Genomic DNA, 25,623 nt, shown 5'->3' with positions numbered 1-25,623 from the left:
CCCTAAGGAAAACACCTCCCTGACATTCAGGGGAACAGAACAATAGGGTGGAAAGAAGCCTGGAGAAAAACTTTTCTTTAATTGAACACTGTGGCACTGACAGCTCCTAATCATGCAACTTGGGTGGCTATCTATGCAAGCAGGGATTCTCCAGAGAGATCCTTACCAGTCATGCTAATTTTTACTTTTCAGAGATGCTTGGCATTCCCGTCAGCAATCCAGTCCATGGCCTTGTCACAGAGCTTGAAGGTGGTACCCATCTTGTTCACAAAAACACGAACCCCTTCAGAGAGTGGCCAAAATTCTGGAAGAATACAGGAACTTGGGATCTTGGTAGGTGTTTCCCATCTGCAAGACAAGCAGCAGTCCATTCATCAATTGGCCTTGAGGAGTCCTGCAAAGATTTCCACTAGGCAGGACACATTCACGGCTGCATTCTTCTCTCTACTCTCTTTAACCACAAACCCAGTGGGATCCACTGTCTCTATAGAAAGACTCACTAGTTAACAGTCCATTTCAAACCAACAAACAACAACAGCAACAACAAACACGTTTTTCCTACATGATCTCAGAACATGTGACAAAATGCCAAATTGAAACACACACCCACTAAGACACACAAACCACCCCTGTATTTGGTCTGCATCTATCCACTCTGACCTCTGACTGGTGGGTGAAAATTTGTTCCCCAGCAGTGGCCGGTCCTGTCTCAGCTCTGGTCTCCTTGGCCATCTCTGTGTAGTTGTCAGGAGCCAGCAATGAGCCAACACTTCTTTCTCAGGAAAGGCCCCTGTTCAGACCATTCAAGGCAATTGGCTACCCACACATCACCAGGTGCCAAGAAAGAATGACTCTGGCCTTGGTACAGAAAAAACAAGGGAGCCCACTGGGACTGGAATTGCCTCTGGGTTCCTCGCCTCCTGGATCCCACGTTCAGAGAGTTCCATCACCAAGGAAGTGAGGTGAGGTCACTTCCTTCAGAGAAGTGAATGAGGTCACTGCCTTGGCAACCACTTTGTCCTAACAGTTGTTTCCAAGGGTCCCATGAGAGGGAGGCTGCCCCACCTTCCTGTGACATTTTCACAAGTCATAAAGGTCTATATACCCTAGGAGCCCGGGATCAGCAACCCACCCAGGCCTGATTGTGTCCATCTTCCCTGCATTGAGAAGAGAGAGGCTGATTCAGCCACATCCCTTCATGCTCACTGGGTTGTTGGCCATGGAAGATGACTTTAGACCTCACAGGTCCTACCTAGCTGCCTACATTGGCTCCAGGGATCATTTCTGCATCTACCTTTGAGCTTCTCAGCAGCTGGAGGATTCCCTACATACCTGTATGGCAAGATCAACTCAGGACCTGCTGTTATGTGAAAATAGATTGAGGGAACAGAGTCTGCTTCAGGGTCATATCAGGTTCGATTTGGCTTAGGAGTCATTCTGCTGGATGAATACGGGGATTGGGCAACTGGGATATTTATAAGAATGGAAGGTGAAAACTAGGTAAGAGCTGAAGCACACAAGGGTGTTGGGCCCTTGATTTGGATACATAGTTTTGAATTATGTTCTGCAGAGGTGAATCCTCTAAATCCATATACAATGGCATAAGATCTTGTACCTGGGACCACCGAATGTGAAAGAGAACTTCCAGTGATATTGAGATAGTAGACAGGATTCCAGTGTAGGGTAAGGAAGAAGAGTGAGTTTAGGATTTGGGCAAAAGGCCCTTTTTGCAATCGAATGAATTTCTATTAGAGTGTAAATGGGAATGTCAGCACACATGAAGAGTCAGTCACAACAAGGCACTTGGGGAAATAGATATCAATTGGGATGTTAAGAGATCGGGCCAAGTACAAAATGAGTGATAAGATCAGGGATATTTTCAACAGGGGGGTGGTTGAATACACTATCCTAGGAAGAAACAAGTGTACGCTCACCATAGGATTGAATATTGAAAACAATAGGCAAAGCGGACTTAGATGATTTTAGTAATCCATGCTCTCATTAAAATCAGGCTTTGGAAGAATCATAAGGTGAGTGTCAGTTTTGCATTTGGTGTCCAGAAGATGATGTGATGAAAGGAATACAGGGAGGAGGTGACATGTGTATTTCTTCCACCATTTTTGGGAGCATGTTTTCAAACCCTGTCATTTAGAGTTTGGGGATAAAAATAGGTGCACCCTGGGTTTATGTATATAGAGATGATGCATGAATAGACCATAGGGTGAATAAAAAATATAACTGGTTACTATTTGAAATAATGGATTGAATTGATATTTTAAAAAATACATGAAATCTGGTATTCAGATAAACATTCAATCCAAGTAGGTGTACGTCTAGTGGTAATATTAGGGTTACTAATTACACCAAACTGTGAGTTTTGCTTCGAAAATGATGATGGAATTCAAAAGTAATGTTTTATAAAAGAAATCTCATGAAAAAGCAAGTAAAGCAACATGGAGAAATACATGGGTTCTGATACAGGGAGTGAATGTAAGTGAATCATATGCATGTCAATTTGTGAATATTGGATGCAATGATACATCCTATGATACGAAGAAATAGGAATTTAACAATTTTGAATGAAAATTTACTTCAAAATACACATCACGTCCCGTATGAATAGACTTTCATTGATGTTAAACTGGGTCACTTACTGAAGAAATATTAGGGTTAGTACTCAATATTCACTGAAGTTCATTTTGAGAATTCAGAAATGAATATGTATGTCAAGAAAATGTATATTTCTGAGAAATATCTTGTGAAAAGTTGATTATAAATCCACCCAGATGGACATTAAAGAATCAAGGTAGTATAAGTATTGACACAGAGATTGAATATTTCAAAGGGCAAAATGAAAAACGAGTCTAAGATATATGCGAACACGTGCCACATAACAATCTTCCACTGTCATCCACCACAATGCCTTGACATTACTATCACCCCAAATAAGACACAATGAGAGGAGAAGAGGAACAAAATCTGTGAATACATATCTGGAATTGGAAATTCTGAGGAGCTCACAAACTTGGGTGTGGCACAAGAGATCCCAATGGTAGGGGACAGGGTAAACATTCCACAAACATGGAACTTTGCTGGCCTAATGAATTCTTGACTATCTGCCTCTGACATTTGTGCACTAGAAATATAGCTTTGTGCTTTAGCTTCCTTTGCAGTGAGACCAGGAAAGCTTGGTCTCAGTCTATGTGAACAGGAGGACATGGTTTCCTATTTCCCAATACGAACAGGAGGCAGCAGAGCTGAATCCTCTCTTTGTAGGTAACTGTGGCCATTGGGGTATGAGTGTCCCCCTTGGGGGGATTGTGAAGACTTTGGCTCACAGTCCAGTTTTAATGGCATTTCTTGCAGCTTCCCTGGAAATTTGGTGTTTGTTTTTGAAATACATAAAGGTCAACCGGGTCACAGTGCTGGAGGGAGCTCTGTCACGTGGGGTGAGTCAGGGTGTGACGGAAAAAACACAAACTGGGCTGCTACCCCATATATCTTTCCCACTTGAGCGTAGCAACTTGATTCTGAGCATCGCACCAGATCCTCTCCCCACAACAACATGCCTTTACATTTTAGGGTCTGCTGGCTGCACCTTGTCAGTCACATGTCATTTGGATACCAATGACAGATCCACAGGGGCTCACCACAGATGTTGGTCACACACCTGCACTCCATTGCTCCAGACCCAGTTCCCTGCTGGCTCCTACTCACTGACATCTCTGTTCTTCTCCATGGTCATGAATTCCACTCAGTCAAAAACGGAAATGGCGGGTTCAGTCATGATGAGCAACAGGAGATCTAAAGGTTCTCCAGGGATTTCTGGTCATGGGATTCTCAAAACCTTCACGTTATTGGCCTAGCCATATTTCAAGAATGAAGAAGTTGGCACTGTGGGTTTTGATTCATTCACGAGCCATTAAGGGTTGAGGAATCTCCTTTCAGTAAAAGCTCTGGAGATCGCATGCAGGCAAGGCTTTTCACGGAGTGGCGAAAGGTCACAGGAACCCAGGCCCATTGGGGGTCTAAAATATGACGTTCATGTGAGTTTTGGCTCTCAACTATAGCTGAAAAGGCGTTAACAGCAAAATCATGTGAAATCCTGGCTGAGATTCCCAGTGCTGTGGAGGAAGCCACCCTCGGCCTAGATCTCAGTTTCCAAGGGCTCCTCTAATGCCTGGCCTTGTAAAATCCCAACTCGATTCATGGCAAGAGTTCTCTGAGATCAGTTCCAGAACTGAGTCTCTAATGGCATCACACCAGAGTTCAAGCTGAGGTGGACCCACTCATCTTTTCCAACCACCACACAAAAGACCACTATTCTAACAAAAACACTCAGACATGGCCCTCCTCTTCTTCCATACAGATACTCATCATAACATTCTGGCTGGGGGTTCCCACAGGGGGAGCAGTCTAAGATGGTGTGCAAAGTAAGGTCTCATGCCCATCATGTGCCAAATGTCATGGTGGCCTGGACACCCTTCCCGAGAAACAGGATAGATAAAATGGGCCTGTAGTTAATACTGCTCTGCTTCTCAAATTCGAGGCCTCCTGCCTGCCAGGGGTAGATTCTTTATGTGTACTGGACTCATGAAAACACCCAAACACCTGTGTGCTAGTTACTGGATGGCTTGCAACAACTCATTTGACCCAGAGGATCCCTGTTCTTACTTCATCGGTGTCAGGAGCCTGACCAGAGGAAGGCAAGAGACTTCATCCAATATTACACTTCTTTTTCATCCTTTTAGATGTGCATGGACACATGGGATTTTTCTTGAGTTTCCTGGGGTGCTGAGAATGTAATTCACAGCCACACACAGGGCCAAGAGTCTGATTCAGACACAGCCTTTACAAAGCACTTTACCTAAAAGGCACAGATTGGGCCTCTTCCTTTCCGTTTGAAACTGTTTTCTGGAGGATTCCCAAAGGAGTGCCCTAAGGCAAACACCTCCCTGACATTCAGGGGAACAGAACAATAGGGAGGAAAGAAGCCTGGAGAAAAACTTTTCTTTAATTGAACACTGTGGCACTGACAGCTCCTAATCATGCAACTTGGGTGGCTATCTATGCAAGCAGGGATTCTCCAGAGAGATCCTTACCAGTCATGCTAATTTTTACTTTTCTGAGATGCTTGGCATTCCCGTCAGCAATCCAGTCCATGGCCTTGTCACAGAGCTTGAAGGTGGTACCGATCTTGTTCACAAAAACACGAACCCCTTCAGAGAGTGGCCAAAATTCTGGAAGAATACAGGAACTTGGGATCTTGGTAGGTGTTTCCCATCTGCAAGACAAGGAGCAGTCCATTCATCAATTGGCCTTAAGGAGTCCTGCAAAGATTTCCACTAGACAGGACACATTCACGGCTGCTTTCTTCTCTCTACTCTCTTTAACCACAAACCCAGTGGGATCCACTGACATAGAAAGACTCACTAGTTAACAGTCCATTTCAAACCAACCAACAACAACAACAACAACAAAAAACACGTTTTTCCTACATGATCTCAGAACATGAGACAAAATGCCAAATTGAAACACACACCCACTAAGACACACAAACCACCCCTGTATTTGGTCTGCATCTATCCACTCTGACCTCTGACTGGTGGGTGAAAATTTGTTCCCCAGCAGTGGCCGGTCCTGTCTCAGCTCTGGTCTCCTTGGCCATCTCTGTGTAGTTGTCAGGAGCCAGCAATGAGCCAACACTTCTTTCTCAGGAAAGGCCCCTGTTCAGACCATTCAAGGCATTTGGCTACCCACAACCACCAGGTGCCAAGAAAGAATGACTCTGGCCTTGGTACAGAAAAAACAAGGGAGCCCACTGGGACTGGAATTGCCTCTGGGTGCCTCGCCTCCTGGATCCCACGTTCAGAGAGTTCTATCACCAAGGAAGTGAGGTGAGGTCACTTCCTTCAGGGAAGTGAATGAGGTCACTGCCTTGGCAACCACTTTGCCCTAACAGTTGTTTCCAAGGGTCCCATGAGAGGGAGGCTGCCCCACCTTCCTGTGACATTTTCACAAGTCATAAAGGTCTATATACCCTAGGAGCCCGGGATCAGCAACCCACCCAGGCCTGATTGTGTCCATCTTCCCTGCATTGAGAAGAGAGAGGCTGATTCAGCCATATCCCTTCATCCTCACTGGGTTGTTGGCCATGGAAGATGACTTTAGACCTCACAGGTCCTACCTAGCTGCCTACATTGGCTCCAGGGATCATTTCTGCATCTACCTTTGAGCTTCTCAGCAGCTGGAGGATTCCCTACATACCTGTATGGCAAGATCAACTCAGGACCTGCTGTTATGTGAAAATAGATTGAGGGAACAGAGTCTGCTTCAGGGTCATATCAGGTTCGATTTGGCTTAGGAGTCATTCTGCTGGATGAATACGGGGATTGGGCAACTGGGATATTTATAAGAATGGAAGGTGAAAACTAGGTAAGAGCTGAAGCACACAAGGGTGTTGGGCCCTTGATTTGGATACATAGTTTTGAATTATGTTCTACAGAGGTGAATCCTCTAAATCCATATACAATGGCATAAGATCTTGTACCTGGGACCACTGAATGTGAAAGAGAACTTCCAGTGATATTGAGATAGTAGACAGGATTCCAGTGTAGGGTAAGGAAGAAGAGTGAGTTTAGGATTTGGGCAAAAGGCCCTTTTTGCAATCGAATGAATTTCTATTAGAGTGTAAATGGGAATGTCAGCACACATGAAGAGTCAGTCACAACAAGGCACTTGGGGAAATAGATATCAATTGGGATGTTAGGAGATCGGGCCAAGTACAAAATGAGTGATTAGATCAGGGATATTTTCAACAGGGGGGTGGTTGAATACACTATCCTAGGAAGAAACAACTATACGCTCACCATAGGATTGAATATTGAAAACAATAGGCAAAGCGGACTTAGATGATTTTAGTAATCCATGCTCTCATTAAAATCAGGCTTTGGAAGAATCATAAGGTGAGTGTCAGTTTTGCATTTGGTGTCCAGAAGATGATGTGATGAAAGGAATACAGGGAGGAGGTGACATGTGTATTTCTTCCACCATTTCTGGGAGCATGTTTTCAAACCCTGTCATTTAGAGTTTGGGGATAAAAATAGGTGCACCCTGGGTTTGCGTATATAGAGATGATGCATGAATAGACCATAGGGTGAATAAAAAATATAACTGGTTACTATTTTAAATAATGGATTGAATTGATATTTTAAAAAATACATGAAATCTGGTATTCAGATAAACATTCAATCCAAGTAGGTGTACGTCTAGTGGTAATATTAGGGTTACTAATTACACCAAACTGTGAGTTTTGCTTCGAAAATGATGATGGAATTCAAAAGTAATGTTTTATAAAAGAAATCTCATGAAAAAGCAAGTAAAGCAACATGGAGAAATACATGGGTTCTGATACAGGGAGTGAATGTAAGTGAATCATATGCATGTCAATTTGTGAATATTGGATGCAATGATACATCCTATGATACGAAGAAATAGGAATTTAACAATTTTGAATGAAAATTTACTTCAAAATACACATCACGTCCCGTATGAATAGACTTTCATTGATGTTAAACTGGGTCACTTACTGAAGAAATATTAGGGTTAGTACTCAATATTCACTGAAGTTCATTTTGAGAATTCAGAAATGAATATGTATGTCAAGAAAATGTATATTTCTGAGAAATATCTTGTGAAAAGTTGATTATAAATCCACCCAGATGGACATTAAAGAATCAAGGTAGTATAAGTATTGACACAGAGATTCAATATTTCAAAGGGCAAAATGAAAAACGAGTCTAAGATATATGCGAACACGTGCCACATAACAATCTTCCACTGTCATCCACCACAATGCCTTGACATTACTATCACCCCAAATAAGACACAATGAGAGGAGAAGAGGAACAAAATCTGTGAATACATATCTGGAATTGGAAATTCTGAGGAGCTCACAAACTTGGGTGTGGCACAAGAGATCCCAATGGTAGGGGATAGGGTAAACATTCCACAAACATGGAACTTTGCTGGCCTAATGACTTCTTGACTATCTGCCTCTGACATTTGTGCACTAGAAATATAGCTTTGTGCTTTAGCTTCCTTTGCAGTGAGACCAGGAAAGCTTGGTCTCAGTCTATGTGAACAAGAGAACATGGTTTCCTATTTCCCAATACGAACAGGAGGCAGCAGAGCTGAATCCTCTCTTTGCAGGTAACTGTGGCCGTTGGGGTATGAGTGTCTCCCTGGGGGGATTGTGAAGCCTTTGGCTCACAGTCCAGTTTTAATGGCATTTCTTGCAGCTTCCCTGGAAATTTGGTGTTTGTTTTTGAAATACATAAAGGTCAACCGGGACACAGTGCTGGAGGGAGCTCTGTCACGTGGGGTGAGTCAGGGTCTGACGGAAAAAACACAAACTGGGCTGCTACCCCATATATCTTTCCCAATTGAGCGTAGCAAATTGATTCTGAGCATCGCACCAGATCCTCTCCCCACAACAACATGCCTTTACATTTTAGGGTCTGCTGGCTGCACCTTGTCAGTCACATGTCATTTGGATACCAATGACAGAACCACAGGGGCTCACCACAGATGTTGGTCACACACCTGCACTCCATTGCTCCAGACCCAGTTCCCTGCTGGCTCCTACTCACTGACATCTCTGTTCTTCACCATGGTCATGAATTCCACTCAGTCAAAAACGGCAATGGCGGGTTCAGTCATGATGAGCAACAGGAGATCTAAAGGTTCTCCAGGGATTTCTGGTCATGGGATTCTCAAAACCTTCATGTTATTGGCCTAGCCATATTTCAAGAATGAAGAAGTTGGCACTGTGGGTTTTGATTCATTCACGAGCCATTAAGGGTTGAGGAATCTCCTTTCAGTAAAAGCTCTGGAGATCGCATGCAGGCAAGGCTTTTCACGGAGTGGCGAAAGGTCACAGGAACCCAGGCCCATTGGGGGTCTAAATTATGAGGTTCATGTGAGTTTTGGCTCTCAACTATAGCTGAAAAGGCTTTAACAGCAAAATCATGTGAAATCCTGGCTGAGATTCCCAGTGCTGTGGAGGAAGCCACCCTCGGCCTAGATCTCAGTTTCCAAGGGCTCCTCTAATGCCTGGCCTTGTAAAATCCCAACTCGATTCATGGCAAGAGTTCTCTGAGATCAGTTCCAGAACTGAGTCTCTAATGGCATCACACCAGAGTTCAAGCTGAGGTGGACCCACTCATCTTTTCCAACCACCACACAAAAGACCACTATTCTAACAAAAACACTCAGACATGGCCCTCCTCTTCTTCCATACAGATACTCATCATAACATTCTGGCTGGGGGTTTCCATAGGGGGAGCAGTCTAAGATGGTGTGCAAAGTAAGGTCTCATGCCCATCATGTGCCAAATGTCATGGTGGCCTGGACACCCTTCCTGAGAAACAGGATAGATAAAATGGGCCTGTAGTTAATACTGCTCTGCTTCTCAAATTCGAGGCCTCCTGCCTGCCAGGGGTAGATTCTTTATATGTACTGGACTCATGAAAACACCCAAACACCTGTGTGCTAGTTACTGGATGGCTTGCAACAACTCATTTGACCCAGAGGATCCCTGTTCTTACTTCATCGGTGTCAGGAGCCTGACCAGAGGAAGGCAAGAGACTTCATCCAATATTACACTTCTTTTTCATCCTTTTAGATGTGCATGGACACATGGGATTTTTCTTGAGTTTCCTGGGGTGCTGAGAATGTAATTCACAGCCACACACAGGGCCAAGAGTCTGATTCAGACACAGCCTTTACAAAGCACTTTACCTAAAAGGCACAGATTGGGCCTCTTCCTTTCCGTTTGAAACTGTTTTCTGGAGGATTCCCAAAGGAGTGCCCTAAGGAAAACACCTCCCTGACATTCAGGGGAACAGAACAATAGGGAGGAAAGAAGCCTGGAGAAAAACTTTTCTTTAATTGAACACTGTGGCACTGACAGCTCCTAATCATGCAACTTGGGTGGCTATCTATGCAAGCAGGGATTCTCCAGAGAGATCCTTACCAGTCATGCTAATTTTTACTTTTCTGAGATGCTTGGCATTCCCGTCAGCAATCCAGTCCATGGCCTTGTCACAGAGCTTGAAGGTGGTACCGATCTTGTTCACAAAAACACGAACCCCTTCAGAGAGTGGCCAAAATTCTGGAAGAATACAGGAACTTGGGATCTTGGTAGGTGTTTCCCATCTGCAAGACAAGGAGCAGTCCATTCATCAATTGGCCTTAAGGAGTCCTGCAAAGATTTCCACTAGACAGGACACATTCACGGCTGCTTTCTTCTCTCTACTCTCTTTAACCACAAACCCAGTGGGATCCACTGACATAGAAAGACTCACTAGTTAACAGTCCATTTCAAACCAACCAACAACAACAACAACAACAAAAAACACGTTTTTCCTACATGATCTCAGAACATGAGACAAAATGCCAAATTGAAACACACACCCACTAAGACACACAAACCACCCCTGTATTTGGTCTGCATCTATCCACTCTGACCTCTGACTGGTGGGTGAAAATTTGTTCCCCAGCAGTGGCCGGTCCTGTCTCAGCTCTGGTCTCCTTGGCCATCTCTGTGTAGTTGTCAGGAGCCAGCAATGAGCCAACACTTCTTTCTCAGGAAAGGCCCCTGTTCAGACCATTCAAGGCATTTGGCTACCCACAACCACCAGGTGCCAAGAAAGAATGACTCTGGCCTTGGTACAGAAAAAACAAGGGAGCCCACTGGGACTGGAATTGCCTCTGGGTGCCTCGCCTCCTGGATCCCACGTTCAGAGAGTTCTATCACCAAGGAAGTGAGGTGAGGTCACTTCCTTCAGGGAAGTGAATGAGGTCACTGCCTTGGCAACCACTTTGCCCTAACAGTTGTTTCCAAGGGTCCCATGAGAGGGAGGCTGCCCCACCTTCCTGTGACATTTTCACAAGTCATAAAGGTCTATATACCCTAGGAGCCCGGGATCAGCAACCCACCCAGGCCTGATTGTGTCCATCTTCCCTGCATTGAGAAGAGAGAGGCTGATTCAGCCATATCCCTTCATCCTCACTGGGTTGTTGGCCATGGAAGATGACTTTAGACCTCACAGGTCCTACCTAGCTGCCTACATTGGCTCCAGGGATCATTTCTGCATCTACCTTTGAGCTTCTCAGCAGCTGGAGGATTCCCTACATACCTGTATGGCAAGATCAACTCAGGACCTGCTGTTATGTGAAAATAGATTGAGGGAACAGAGTCTGCTTCAGGGTCATATCAGGTTCGATTTGGCTTAGGAGTCATTCTGCTGGATGAATACGGGGATTGGGCAACTGGGATATTTATAAGAATGGAAGGTGAAAACTAGGTAAGAGCTGAAGCACACAAGGGTGTTGGGCCCTTGATTTGGATACATAGTTTTGAATGATGTTCTGCAGAGGTGAATCCTCTAAATCCATATACAATGGCATAAGATCTTGGACCTGGGACCACTGTATGTGAAAGAGAACTTCCAGTGATATTGAGAGAGTAGACAGGATTCCAGTGTAGGGTAAGGAAGAAGAGTGAGTTTAGGATTTGGGCAAAAGGCCCTTTTTGCAATCGAATGAATTTCTATTAGAGTGTAAATGGGAATGTCAGCACACATGAAGAGTCAGTCACAACAAGGCACTTGGGGAAATAGATATCAATTGGGATGTTAGGAGATCGGGCAAAGTACAAAATGAGTGATAAGATCAGGGATATTTTCAACAGGGGGGTGGTTGAATACACTATCCTAGGAAGAAACAAGTGTACGCTCACCATAGGATTGAATATTGAAAACAATAGGCAAAGCGGACTTAGATGATTTTAGTAATCCATGCTCTCATTAAAATCAGGCTTTGGAAGAATCATAAGGTGAGTGTGAGTTTTGCATTTGGTGTCCAGAAGATGATGTGATGAAAGGAATACATGGAGGAGGTGACATGTGTATTTCTTCCACCATTACTGGGAGCATGTTTTCAAACCCTGTCATTTAGAGTTTGGGGATAAAAATAGGTGCACCCTGGGTTTACGTATATAGAGATGATGCATGAATAGACCATAGGGTGAATAAAAAATATAACTGGTTACTATTTTAAATAATGGATTGAATTGATATTTTAAAAAATACATGAAATCTGGTATTCAGATAAACATTCAATCCAAGTAGGTGTACGTCTAGTGGTAATATTAGGGTTACTAATTACACCAAACTATGAGTTTTGCTTCGAAAATGATGATGGAATTCAAAAGTAATGTTTTATAAAAGAAATCTCATGAAAAAGCAAGTAAAGCAACATGGAGAAATACATGGGTTCTGATACAGGGAGTGAATGTAAGTGAATCATATGCATGTCAATATGTGAATATTGGATGAAATGATACATCCTATGATACGAAGAAATAGGAATTTAACAATTTTGAATGAAAATTTACTTCAAAACACACATCACGTCCCGTATGAATAGACTTTCATTGATGTTAAACTGGTTCACTGACTGAAGAAATATTAGGGTTAGTACTCAATATTCACTGAAGTTCATTTTGAGAATTCAGAAATGAATATGTATGTCAAGAAAATGTATATTTCTGAGAAATATCTTGTGAAAAGTAGATTATAAATCCACCCAGATGGACATTAAAGAATCAAGGTAGTATAAGTATTGACACAGAGATTCAATATTTCAAAGGGCAAAATGAAAAACGAGTCTAAGATATATGCGAACACGTGCCACATAACAATCTTCCACTGTCATCCACCACGATGCCTTGACATTACTATCACCCCAAATAAGACACAATGAGAGGAGAAGAGGAACAAAATCTGTGAATACATATCTGGAATTGGAAATTCTGAGGAGCTCACAAACTTGGGTGTGGCACAAGAGATCCCAATGGTAGGGGACAGGGTAAACATTCCACAAACATGGAACTTTGCTGGCCTAATGACTTCTTGACTATCTGCCTCTGACATTTGTGCACTAGAAATATAGCTTTGTGCTTTAGCTTCCTTTGCAGTGAGACCAGGAAAGCTTGGTCTCAGTCTATGTGAACAGGAGGACATGGTTTCCTATTTCCCAATACGAACAGGAGGCAGCAGAGCTGAATCCTCTCTTTGCAGGTAACTGTGGCCGTTGGGGTATGAGTGTCTCCCTGGGGGGATTGTGAAGCCTTTGGCTCACAGTCCAGTTTTAATGGCATTTCTTGCAGCTTCCCTGGAAATTTGGTGTTTGTTTTTGAAATACATAAAGGTCAACCGGGACACAGTGCTGGAGGGAGCTCTGTCATGTGGGGTGAGTCAGGGTCTGACGGAAAAAACACAAACTGGGCTGCTACGCCATATATCTTTCCCACTTGAGCGTAGCAACTTGATTCTGAGCATCGCACCAGATCCTCTCCCCACAACAACATGAGTTTACATTTTAGGGTCTGCTGGCTGCACCTTGTCAGTCACATGTCATTTGGATACCAATGACAGAACCACAGGGGCTCACCACAGATGTTGGTCACACACCTGCACTCCATTGCTCCAGACCCAGTTCCCTGCTGGCTCCTACTCACTGACATCTCTGTTCTTCACCATGGTCATGAATTCCACTCAGTCAAAAACGGCAATGGCGGGTTCAGTCATGATGAGCAACAGGAGATCTAAAGGTTCTCCAGGGATTTCTGGTCATGGGATTCTCAAAACCTTCATGTTATTGGCCTAGCCATATTTCAACAATGAAGAAGTTGGCACTGTGGGTTTTGATTCATTCACGAGCCATTAAGGGTTGAGGAATCTCCTTTCAGTAAAAGCTCTGGAGATCGCATGCAGGCAAGGCTTTTCACGGAGTGGCGAAAGGTCACAGGAACCCAGGCCCATTGGGGGTCTAAAATATGAGGTTCATGTGAGTTTTGGCTCTCAACTATAGCTGAAAAGGCGTTAACAGCAAAATCATGTGAAATCCTGGCTGAGATTCCCAGTGCTGTGGAGGAAGCCACCCTCGGCCTAGATCTCAGTTTCCAAGGGCTCCTCTAATGCCTGGCCTTGTAAAATCCCAACTCGATTCATGGCAAGAGTTCTCTGAGATCAGTTCCAGAACTGAGTCTCTAATGGCATCACACCAGAGTTCAAGCTGAGGTGGACCCACTCATCTTTTCCAACCACCACACAAAAGACCACTATTGTAACAAAAACACTCCCACATGGCCCTCCTCTTCTTCCATACAGATACTCATCATAACATTCTGGCTGGGGGTTCCCATAGGGGGAGCAGTCTAAGATGGTGTGCAAAGTAAGGTCTCATGCCCATCATGTGCCAAATGTCATGGTGGCCTGGACACCCTTCCTGAGAAACAGGATAGATAAAATGGGCCTGTAGTTAATACTGCTCTGCTTCTCAAATTCGAGGCCTCCTGCCTGCCAGGGGTAGATTCTTTATGTGTACTGGACTCATGAAAACACCCAAACACCTGTGTGCTAGTTACTGGATGGCTTGCAACAACTCATTTGACCCAGAGGATCCCTGTTCTTACTTCATCGGTGTCAGGAGCCTGACCAGAGGAAGGCAAGAGACTTCATCCAATATTACACTTCTTTTTCATCCTTTTAGATGTGCATGGACACATGGGATTTTTCTTGAGTTTCCTGGGGTGCTGAGAATGTAATTCACAGCCACACACAGGGCCAAGAGTCTGATTCAGACACAGCCTTTACAAAGCACTTTACCTAAAAGGCACAGATTGGGCCTCTTCCTTTCCGTTTGAAACTGTTTTCTGGAGGATTCCCAAAGGAGTGCCCTAAGGCAAACACCTCCCTGACATTCAGGGGAACAGAACAATAGGGAGGAAAGAAGCCTGGAGAAAAACTTTTCTTTAATTGAACACTGTGGCACTGACAGCTCCTAATCATGCAACTTGGGTGGCTATCTATGCAAGCAGGGATTCTCCAGAGAGATCCTTACCAGTCATGCTAATTTTTACTTTTCTGAGATGCTTGGCATTCCCGTCAGCAATCCAGTCCATGGCCTTGTCACAGAGCTTGAAGGTGGTACCCATCTTGTTCACAAAAACACGAACCCCTTCAGAGAGTGGCCAAAATTCTGGAAGAATACAGGAACTTGGGATCTTGGTAGGTGTTTCCCATCTGCAAGACAAGCAGCAGTCCATTCATCAATTGGCCTTGAGGAGTCCTGCAAAGATTTCCACTAGGCAGGACACATTCACGGCTGCATTCTTCTCTCTACTCTCTTTAACCACAAACCCAGTGGGATCCACTGACTCTATAGAAAGATTCACTAGTTAACAGTCCATTTCAAACCAACAAACAACAACAACAACAAACACGTTTTTCCTACATGATCTCAGAACATGAGACAAAATGCCAAATTGAAACACACACCCACTAAGACACACAAACCACCCCTGTATTTGGTCTGCATCTATCCACTCTGACCTCTGACTGGTGGGTGAAAATTTGTTCCCCAGCAGTGGCCGGTCCTGTCTCAGCTCTGGTCTCCTTGGCCATCTCTGTGTAGTTGTCAGGAGCCAGCAATGAGCCAACACTTCTTTCTCAGGAAAGGCCCCTGTTCAGACCATTCAAGGCATTTGGCTACCCACACATCACCAGGTGCCAAGAAAGAATGACTCTGGCCTTGGTACAGAAAAAACAAGGGAGCCCACTGAGACTGGAATTGCCTCTGGGTTCCTCGCCTCCTGGATCCCACGTTCAGAGAGTTCCATCACCAAGGAAGTGAGGTGAGGTCACTTCCTTCAGGGAAGTGAATGAGGTCACTGCCTTGGCAACCACTTTGTCCTAACAGTTGTTTCCAAGGGTCCCATGAGAGGGAGGCTGCCCCACCTTCCTGTGACATTTTCACAAGTCATAAAGGTCTATATACCCTAGGAGCCCGGGATCAGCAACCCACCCAGGCCTGATTGTGTCCATCTTCCCTGCATTGAGAAGAGAGAGGCTGATTCAGCCACATCCCTTCATGCTCACTGGGTTGTTGGCCATGGAAGATGACTTTAGACCTCACAGGTCCTACCTAGCTGCCTACATTGGCTCCAGGGATCATTTCTGCATCTACCTTTGAGCTTCTCAGCAGCTGGAGGATTCCCTACATACCTGTATGGCAAGATCAACTCAGGACCTGCTGTTATGTGAAAATAGATTGAGGGAACAGAGTCTGCTTCAGGGTCATATCAGGTTCGATTTGGCTTAGGAGTCATTCTGCTGGATGAATACGGGGATTGGGCAACTGGGATATTTATAAGAATGGAAGGTGAAAACTAGGTAAGAGCTGAAGCACACAAGGGTGTTGGGCCCTTGATTTGGATACATAGTTTTGAATTATGTTCTGCAGAGGTGAATCCTCTAAATCCATATACAATGGCATAAGATCTTGTACCTGGGACCACTGAATGTGAAAGAGAACTTCCAGTGATATTGAGATAGTAGACAGGATTCCAGTGTAGGGTAAGGAAGAAGAGTGAGTTTAGGATTTGGGCAAAAGGCCCTTTTTGCAATCGAATGAATTTCTATTAGAGTGTAAATGGGAATGTCAGCACACATGAAGAGTCAGTCACAACAAGGCACTTGGGGAAATAGATATCAATTGGGATGTTAGGAGATCGGGCCAAGTACAAAATGAGTGATAAGATCAGGGATATTTTCAACAGGGGGGTGGTTGAATACACTATCCTAGGAAGAAACAAGTGTACGCTCACCATAGGATTGAATATTGAAAACAATAGGCAAAGCGGACTTAGATGATTTTAGTAATCCATGCTCTCATTAAAATCAGGCTTTGGAAGAATCATAAGGTGAGTGTCAGTTTTGCATTTGGTGTCCAGAAGATGATGTGATGAAAGGAATACAGGGAGGAGGTGACATGTGTATTTCTTCCACCATTTCTGGGAGCATGTTTTCAAACCCTGTCTAATTTAGAGTTTGGGGATAAAAATAGGTGCACCCTGGGTTTACATATATAGAGATGATGCATGAATAGACCATAGGGTGAATAAAAAATATAACTGGTTACTATTTGAAATAATGGATTGAATTGATATTTTAAAAAATACATGAAATCTGGTATTCAGATAAACATTCAATCCAAGTAGGTGTACGTCTAGTGGTAATATTAGGGTTACTAATTACACGAAACTGTGAGTTTTGCTTCGAAAATGATGATGGAATTCAAAAGTAGTGTTTTATAAAAGAAATCTCATGAAAAAGCAAGTAAAGCAACATGGAGAAATACATGGGTTCTGATACAGGGAGTGAATGTAAGTGAATCATATGCATGTCAATTTGTGAATATTGGATGAAATGATACATCCTATGATACGAAGAAATAGGAATTTAACAATTTTGAATGAAAACTTACTTCAAAATACACATCACGTCCCGTATGAATAGACTTTCATTGATGTTAAACTGGTTCACTGACTGAAGAAATATTAGGGTTAGTACTCAATATTCACTGAAGTTCATTTTGAGAATTCAGAAATGAATATGTATGTCAAGAAAATGTATATTTCTGAGAAATATCTTGTGAAAAGTGGATTATAAATCCACCCAGATGGACATTAAAGAATCAAGGTAGTATAAGTATTGACACAGAGATTGAATATTTCAAAGGGCAAAATGAAAAACGAGTCTAAGATATATGCGAACACGTGCCACATAACAATCTTCCACTGTCATCCACCACGATGCCTTGACATTACTATCACCCCAAATAAGACACAATGAGAGGAGAAGAGGAACAAAATCTGTGAATACATATCTGGAATTGGAAATTCTGAGGAGCTCACAAACTTGGGTGTGGCACAAGAGATCCCAATGGTAGGGGACAGTGTAAACATTCCACAAACATGGAACTTTGCTGGCCTAATGAATTCTTGACTATCTGCCTCTGACATTTGTGCACTAGAAATATAGCTTTGTGCTTTAGCTTCCTTTGCAGTGAGACCAGGAAAGCTTGGTCTCAGTCTATGTGAACAGGAGGACATGGTTTCCTATTTCCCAATACGAACAGGAGGCAGCAGAGCTGAATCCTCTCTTTGTAGGTAACTGTGGCCATTGGGGTATGAGTGTCCCCCTTGGGGGGATTGTGAAGCCTTTGGCTCACAGTCCAGTTTTAATGGCATTTCTTGCAGCTTCCCTGGAAATTTGGTGTTTGTTTTTGAAATACATAAAGGTCAACCGGGACACAGTGCTGGAGGGAACTCTGTCACGTGGGGTGAGTCAGGGTCTGACGGAAAAAACAGAAACTGGGCTGCTACCCCATATATCTTTCCCACTTGAGCGTAGCAACTTGATTCTGAGCATCGCACCAGATCCTCTCCCCACAACAACATGAGTTTACATTTTAGGGTCTGCTGGCTGCACCTTGTCAGTCACATGTCATTTGGATACCAATGACAGAACCACAGGGGCTCACCACAGATGTTGGTCACACACCTGCACTCCATTGCTCCAGACCCAGTTCCCTGCTGGCTCCTACTCACTGACATCTCTGTTCTTCACCATGGTCATGAATTCCACTCAGTCAAAAACGGCAATGGCGGGTTCAGTCATGATGAGCAACAGTAGATCTAAAGGTTCTCCAGGGATTTCTGGTCATGGGATTCTCAAAACTTTCATGTTATTGGCCTAGCCATATTTCAACAATGGAGAAGTTGGCACTGTGGGTTTTGATTCATTCACGAGCCATTAAGGGTTGAGGAATCTCCTTTCAGTAAAAGCTCTGGAGATCGCATGCAGGCAAGGCTTTTCACGGAGTGGCGAAAGGTCACAGGAATCCAGGCCCATTGGGGGTCTAAAATATGAGGTTCATGTGAGTTTTGGCTCTCAACTATAGCTGAAAAGGCTTTAACAGCAAAATCATGTGAAATCCTGGCTGAGATTCCCAGTGCTGTGGAGGAAGCCACCCTCGGCCTAGATCTCAGTTTCCAAGGGCTCCTCTAATGCCTGGCCTTGAAAAATCCCAACACGATTCATTCCAAGAGTTCTCTGAGATCAGTTCCAGAACTGAGTCTCTAATGGCATCACACCAGAGTTCAAGCTGAGGTGGACCCACTCATCTTTTCCAACCACCACACAAAAGACCACTATTGTACCAAAACCCTCAGACATGGCCCTCCTCTTCTTCCATACAGATACTCATCATAACATTCTGGCTGGGGGTTTCCATAGGGGGAGCAGTCTAAGATGGTGTGCAAAGTAAGGTCTCATGCCCATCATGTGCCAAATGTCATGGTGGCCTGGACACCCTTCCTGAGAAACAGGATAGATAAAATGGGCCTGTAGTTAATACTGCTCTGCTTCTCAAATTCGAGGCCTCCTGCCTGCCAGGGGTAGATTCTTTATGTGTACTGGACTCATGAAAACACCCAAACACCTGTGTGCTAGTTACTGGATGGCTTGCAACAACTCATTTGACCCAGAGGATCCCTGTTCTTACTTCATCGGTGTCAGGAGCCTGACCAGAGGAAGGCAAGAGACTTCATCCAATATTACACTTCTTTTTCATCCTTTTAGATGTGCATGGACACATGGGATTTTTCTTGAGTTTCCTGGGGTGCTGAGAATGTAATTCACAGCCACACACAGGGCCAAGAGTCTGATTCAGACACAGCCTTTACAAAGCACTTTACCTAAAAGGCACAGATTGGGCCTCTTCCTTTCCGTTTGAAACTGTTTTCTGGAGGATTCCCAAAGGAGTGCCCTAAGGAAAACACCTCCCTGACATTCAGGGGAACAGAACAATAGGGTGGAAAGAAGCCTGGAGAAAATCTTTTCTTTAATTGAACACTGTGGCACTGACAGCTCCTAATCATGCAACTTGGGTGGCTATCTATGCAAGCAGGGATTCTCCAGAGAGATCCTTACCAGTCATGCTAATTTTTACTTTTCAGAGATGCTTGGCATTCCCGTCAGCAATCCAGTCCATGGCCTTGTCACAGAGCTTGAAGGTGGTACCCATCTTGTTCACAAAAACACGAACCCCTTCAGAGAGTGGCCAAAATTCTGGAAGAATACAGGAACTTGGGATCTTGGTAGGTGTTTCCCATCTGCAAGACAAGCAGCAGTCCATTCATCAATTGGCCTTGAGGAGTCCTGCAAAGATTTCCACTAGGCAGGACACATTCACGGCTGCATTCTTCTCTCTACTCTCTTTAACCACAAACCCAGTGGGATCCACTGTCTCTATAGAAAGACTCACTAGTTAACAGTCCATTTCAAACCAACAAACAACAACAGCAACAACAAACACGTTTTTCCTACATGATCTCAGAACATGTGACAAAATGCCAAATTGAAACACACACCCACTAAGACACACAAACCACCCCTGTATTTGGTCTGCATCTATCCACTCTGACCTCTGACTGGTGGGTGAAAATTTGTTCCCCAGCAGTGGCCGGTCCTGTCTCAGCTCTGGTCTCCTTGGCCATCTCTGTGTAGTTGTCAGGAGCCAGCAATGAGCCAACACTTCTTTCTCAGGAAAGGCCCCTGTTCAGACCATTCAAGGCAATTGGCTACCCACACATCACCAGGTGCCAAGAAAGAATGACTCTGGCCTTGGTACAGAAAAAACAAGGGAGCCCACTGGGACTGGAATTGCCTCTGGGTTCCTCGCCTCCTGGATCCCACGTTCAGAGAGTTCCATCACCAAGGAAGTGAGGTGAGGTCACTTCCTTCAGAGAAGTGAATGAGGTCACTGCCTTGGCAACCACTTTGTCCTAACAGTTGTTTCCAAGGGTCCCATGAGAGGGAGGCTGCCCCACCTTCCTGTGACATTTTCACAAGTCATAAAGGTCTATATACCCTAGGAGCCCGGGATCAGCAACCCACCCAGGCCTGATTGTGTCCATCTTCCCTGCATTGAGAAGAGAGAGGCTGATTCAGCCACATCCCTTCATGCTCACTGGGTTGTTGGCCATGGAAGATGACTTTAGACCTCACAGGTCCTACCTAGCTGCCTACATTGGCTCCAGGGATCATTTCTGCATCTACCTTTGAGCTTCTCAGCAGCTGGAGGATTCCCTACATACCTGTATGGCAAGATCAACTCAGGACCTGCTGTTATGTGAAAATAGATTGAGGGAACAGAGTCTGCTTCAGGGTCATATCAGGTTCGATTTGGCTTAGGAGTCATTCTGCTGGATGAATACGGGGATTGGGCAACTGGGATATTTATAAGAATGGAAGGTGAAAACTAGGTAAGAGCTGAAGCACACAAGGGTGTTGGGCCCTTGATTTGGATACATAGTTTTGAATTATGTTCTGCAGAGGTGAATCCTCTAAATCCATATACAATGGCATAAGATCTTGTACCTGGGACCACCGAATGTGAAAGAGAACTTCCAGTGATATTGAGATAGTAGACAGGATTCCAGTGTAGGGTAAGGAAGAAGAGTGAGTTTAGGATTTGGGCAAAAGGCCCTTTTTGCAATCGAATGAATTTCTATTAGAGTGTAAATGGGAATGTCAGCACACATGAAGAGTCAGTCACAACAAGGCACTTGGGGAAATAGATATCAATTGGGATGTTAAGAGATCGGGCCAAGTACAAAATGAGTGATAAGATCAGGGATATTTTCAACAGGGGGGTGGTTGAATACACTATCCTAGGAAGAAACAAGTGTACGCTCACCATAGGATTGAATATTGAAAACAATAGGCAAAGCGGACTTAGATGATTTTAGTAATCCATGCTCTCATTAAAATCAGGCTTTGGAAGAATCATAAGGTGAGTGTCAGTTTTGCATTTGGTGTCCAGAAGATGATGTGATGAAAGGAGTACAGGGAGGAGGTGACATGTGTATTTCTTCCACCATTTTTGGGAGCATGTTTTCAAACCCTGTCATTTAGAGTTTGGGGATAAAAATAGGTGCACCCTGGGTTTATGTATATAGAGATGATGCATGAATAGACCATAGGGTGAATAAAAAATATAACTGGTTACTATTTGAAATAATGGATTGAATTGATATTTTAAAAAATACATGAAATCTGGTATTCAGATAAACATTCAATCCAAGTAGGTGTACGTCTAGTGGTAATATTAGGGTTACTAATTACACCAAACTGTGAGTTTTGCTTCGAAAATGATGATGGAATTCAAAAGTAATGTTTTATAAAAGAAATCTCATGAAAAAGCAAGTAAAGCAACATGGAGAAATACATGGGTTCTGATACAGGGAGTGAATGTAAGTGAATCATATGCATGTCAATTTGTGAATATTGGATGCAATGATACATCCTATGATACGAAGAAATAGGAATTTAACAATTTTGAATGAAAATTTACTTCAAAATACACATCACGTCCCGTATGAATAGACTTTCATTGATGTTAAACTGGGTCACTTACTGAAGAAATATTAGGGTTAGTACTCAATATTCACTGAAGTTCATTTTGAGAATTCAGAAATGAATATGTATGTCAAGAAAATGTATATTTCTGAGAAATATCTTGTGAAAAGTTGATTATAAATCCACCCAGATGGACATTAAAGAATCAAGGTAGTATAAGTATTGACACAGAGATTGAATATTTCAAAGGGCAAAATGAAAAACGAGTCTAAGATATATGCGAACACGTGCCACATAACAATCTTCCACTGTCATCCACCACAATGCCTTGACATTACTATCACCCCAAATAAGACACAATGAGAGGAGAAGAGGAACAAAATCTGTGAATACATATCTGGAATTGGAAATTCTGAGGAGCTCACAAACTTGGGTGTGGCACAAGAGATCCCAATGGTAGGGGACAGGGTAAACATTCCACAAACATGGAACTTTGCTGGCCTAATGAATTCTTGACTATCTGCCTCTGACATTTGTGCACTAGAAATATAGCTTTGTGCTTTAGCTTCCTTTGCAGTGAGACCAGGAAAGCTTGGTCTCAGTCTATGTGAACAGGAGGACATGGTTTCCTATTTCCCAATACTAACAGGAGGCAGCAGAGCTGAATCCTCTCTTTGTAGGTAACTGTGGCCATTGGGGTATGAGTGTCCCCCTTGGGGGGATTGTGAAGACTTTGGCTCACAGTCCAGTTTTAATGGCATTTCTTGCAGCTTCCCTGGAAATTTGGTGTTTGTTTTTGAAATACATAAAGGTCAACCGGGTCACAGTGCTGGAGGGAGCTCTGTCACGTGGGGTGAGTCAGGGTGTGACGGAAAAAACACAAACTGGGCTGCTACCCCATATATCTTTCCCACTTGAGCGTAGCAACTTGATTCTGAGCATCGCACCAGATCCTCTCCCCACAACAACATGCCTTTACATTTTAGGGTCTGCTGGCTGCACCTTGTCAGTCACATGTCATTTGGATACCAATGACAGATCCACAGGGGCTCACCACAGATGTTGGTCACACACCTGCACTCCATTGCTCCAGACCCAGTTCCCTGCTGGCTCCTACTCACTGACATCTCTGTTCTTCTCCATGGTCATGAATTCCACTCAGTCAAAAACGGAAATGGCGGGTTCAGTCATGATGAGCAACAGGAGATCTAAAGGTTCTCCAGGGATTTCTGGTCATGGGATTCTCAAAACCTTCACGTTATTGGCCTAGCCATATTTCAAGAATGAAGAAGTTGGCACTGTGGGTTTTGATTCATTCACGAGCCATTAAGGGTTGAGGAATCTCCTTTCAGTAAAAGCTCTGGAGATCGCATGCAGGCAAGGCTTTTCACGGAGTGGCGAAAGGTCACAGGAACCCAGGCCCATTGGGGGTCTAAAATATGACGTTCATGTGAGTTTTGGCTCTCAACTATAGCTGAAAAGGCGTTAACAGCAAAATCATGTGAAATCCTGGCTGAGATTCCCAGTGCTGTGGAGGAAGCCACCCTCGGCCTAGATCTCAGTTTCCAAGGGCTCCTCTAATGCCTGGCCTTGTAAAATCCCAACTCGATTCATGGCAAGAGTTCTCTGAGATCAGTTCCAGAACTGAGTCTCTAATGGCATCACACCAGAGTTCAAGCTGAGGTGGACCCACTCATCTTTTCCAACCACCACACAAAAGACCACTATTCTAACAAAAACACTCAGACATGGCCCTCCTCTTCTTCCATACAGATACTCATCATAACATTCTGGCTGGGGGTTCCCACAGGGGGAGCAGTCTAAGATGGTGTGCAAAGTAAGGTCTCATGCCCATCATGTGCCAAATGTCATGGTGGCCTGGACACCCTTCCCGAGAAACAGGATAGATAAAATGGGCCTGTAGTTAATACTGCTCTGCTTCTCAAATTCGAGGCCTCCTGCCTGCCAGGGGTAGATTCTTTATGTGTACTGGACTCATGAAAACACCCAAACACCTGTGTGCTAGTTACTGGATGGCTTGCAACAACTCATTTGACCCAGAGGATCCCTGTTCTTACTTCATCGGTGTCAGGAGCCTGACCAGAGGAAGGCAAGAGACTTCATCCAATATTACACTTCTTTTTCATCCTTTTAGATGTGCATGGACACATGGGATTTTTCTTGAGTTTCCTGGGGTGCTGAGAATGTAATTCACAGCCACACACAGGGCCAAGAGTCTGATTCAGACACAGCCTTTACAAAGCACTTTACCTAAAAGGCACAGATTGGGCCTCTTCCTTTCCGTTTGAAACTGTTTTCTGGAGGATTCCCAAAGGAGTGCCCTAAAGCAAACACCTCCCTGACATTCAGGGGAACAGAACAATAGGGAGGAAAGAAGCCTGGAGAAAAACTTTTCTTTAATTGAACACTGTGGCACTGACAGCTCCTAATCATGCAACTTGGGTGGCTATCTATGCAAGCAGGGATTCTCCAGAGAGATCCTTACCAGTCATGCTAATTTTTACTTTTCTGAGATGCTTGGCATTCCCGTCAGCAATCCAGTCCATGGCCTTGTCACAGAGCTTGAAGGTGGTACCCATCTTGTTCACAAAAACACGAACCCCTTCAGAGAGTGGCCAAAATTCTGGAAGAATACAGGAACTTGGGATCTTGGTAGGTGTTTCCCATCTGCAAGACAAGGAGCAGTCCATTCATCAATTGGCCTTAAGGAGTCCTGCAAAGATTTCCACTAGACAGGACACATTCACGGCTGCTTTCTTCTCTCTACTCTCTTTAACCACAAACCCAGTGGGATCCACTGACATAGAAAGACTCACTAGTTAACAGTCCATTTCAAACCAACCAACAACAACAACAACAACAAAAAACACGTTTTTCCTACATGATCTCAGAACATGAGACAAAATGCCAAATTGAAACACACACCCACTAAGACACACAAACCACCCCTGTATTTGGTCTGCATCTATCCACTCTGACCTCTGACTGGTGGGTGAAAATTTGTTCCCCAGCAGTGGCCGGTCCTGTCTCAGCTCTGGTCTCCTTGGCCATCTCTGTGTAGTTGTCAGGAGCCAGCAATGAGCCAACACTTCTTTCTCAGGAAAGGCCCCTGTTCAGACCATTCAAGGCATTTGGCTACCCACAACCACCAGGTGCCAAGAAAGAATGACTCTGGCCTTGGTACAGAAAAAACAAGGGAGCCCACTGGGACTGGAATTGCCTCTGGGTGCCTCGCCTCCTGGATCCCACGTTCAGAGAGTTCTATCAC

Source organism: Urocitellus parryii, chromosome 16 (genome assembly GCF_045843805.1).
Source record: "Urocitellus parryii isolate mUroPar1 chromosome 16, mUroPar1.hap1, whole genome shotgun sequence".
Classification (NCBI taxonomy): Eukaryota; Metazoa; Chordata; class Mammalia; order Rodentia; family Sciuridae; genus Urocitellus; species Urocitellus parryii.
Note: the sequence above shows the minus strand (reverse complement) of the source record.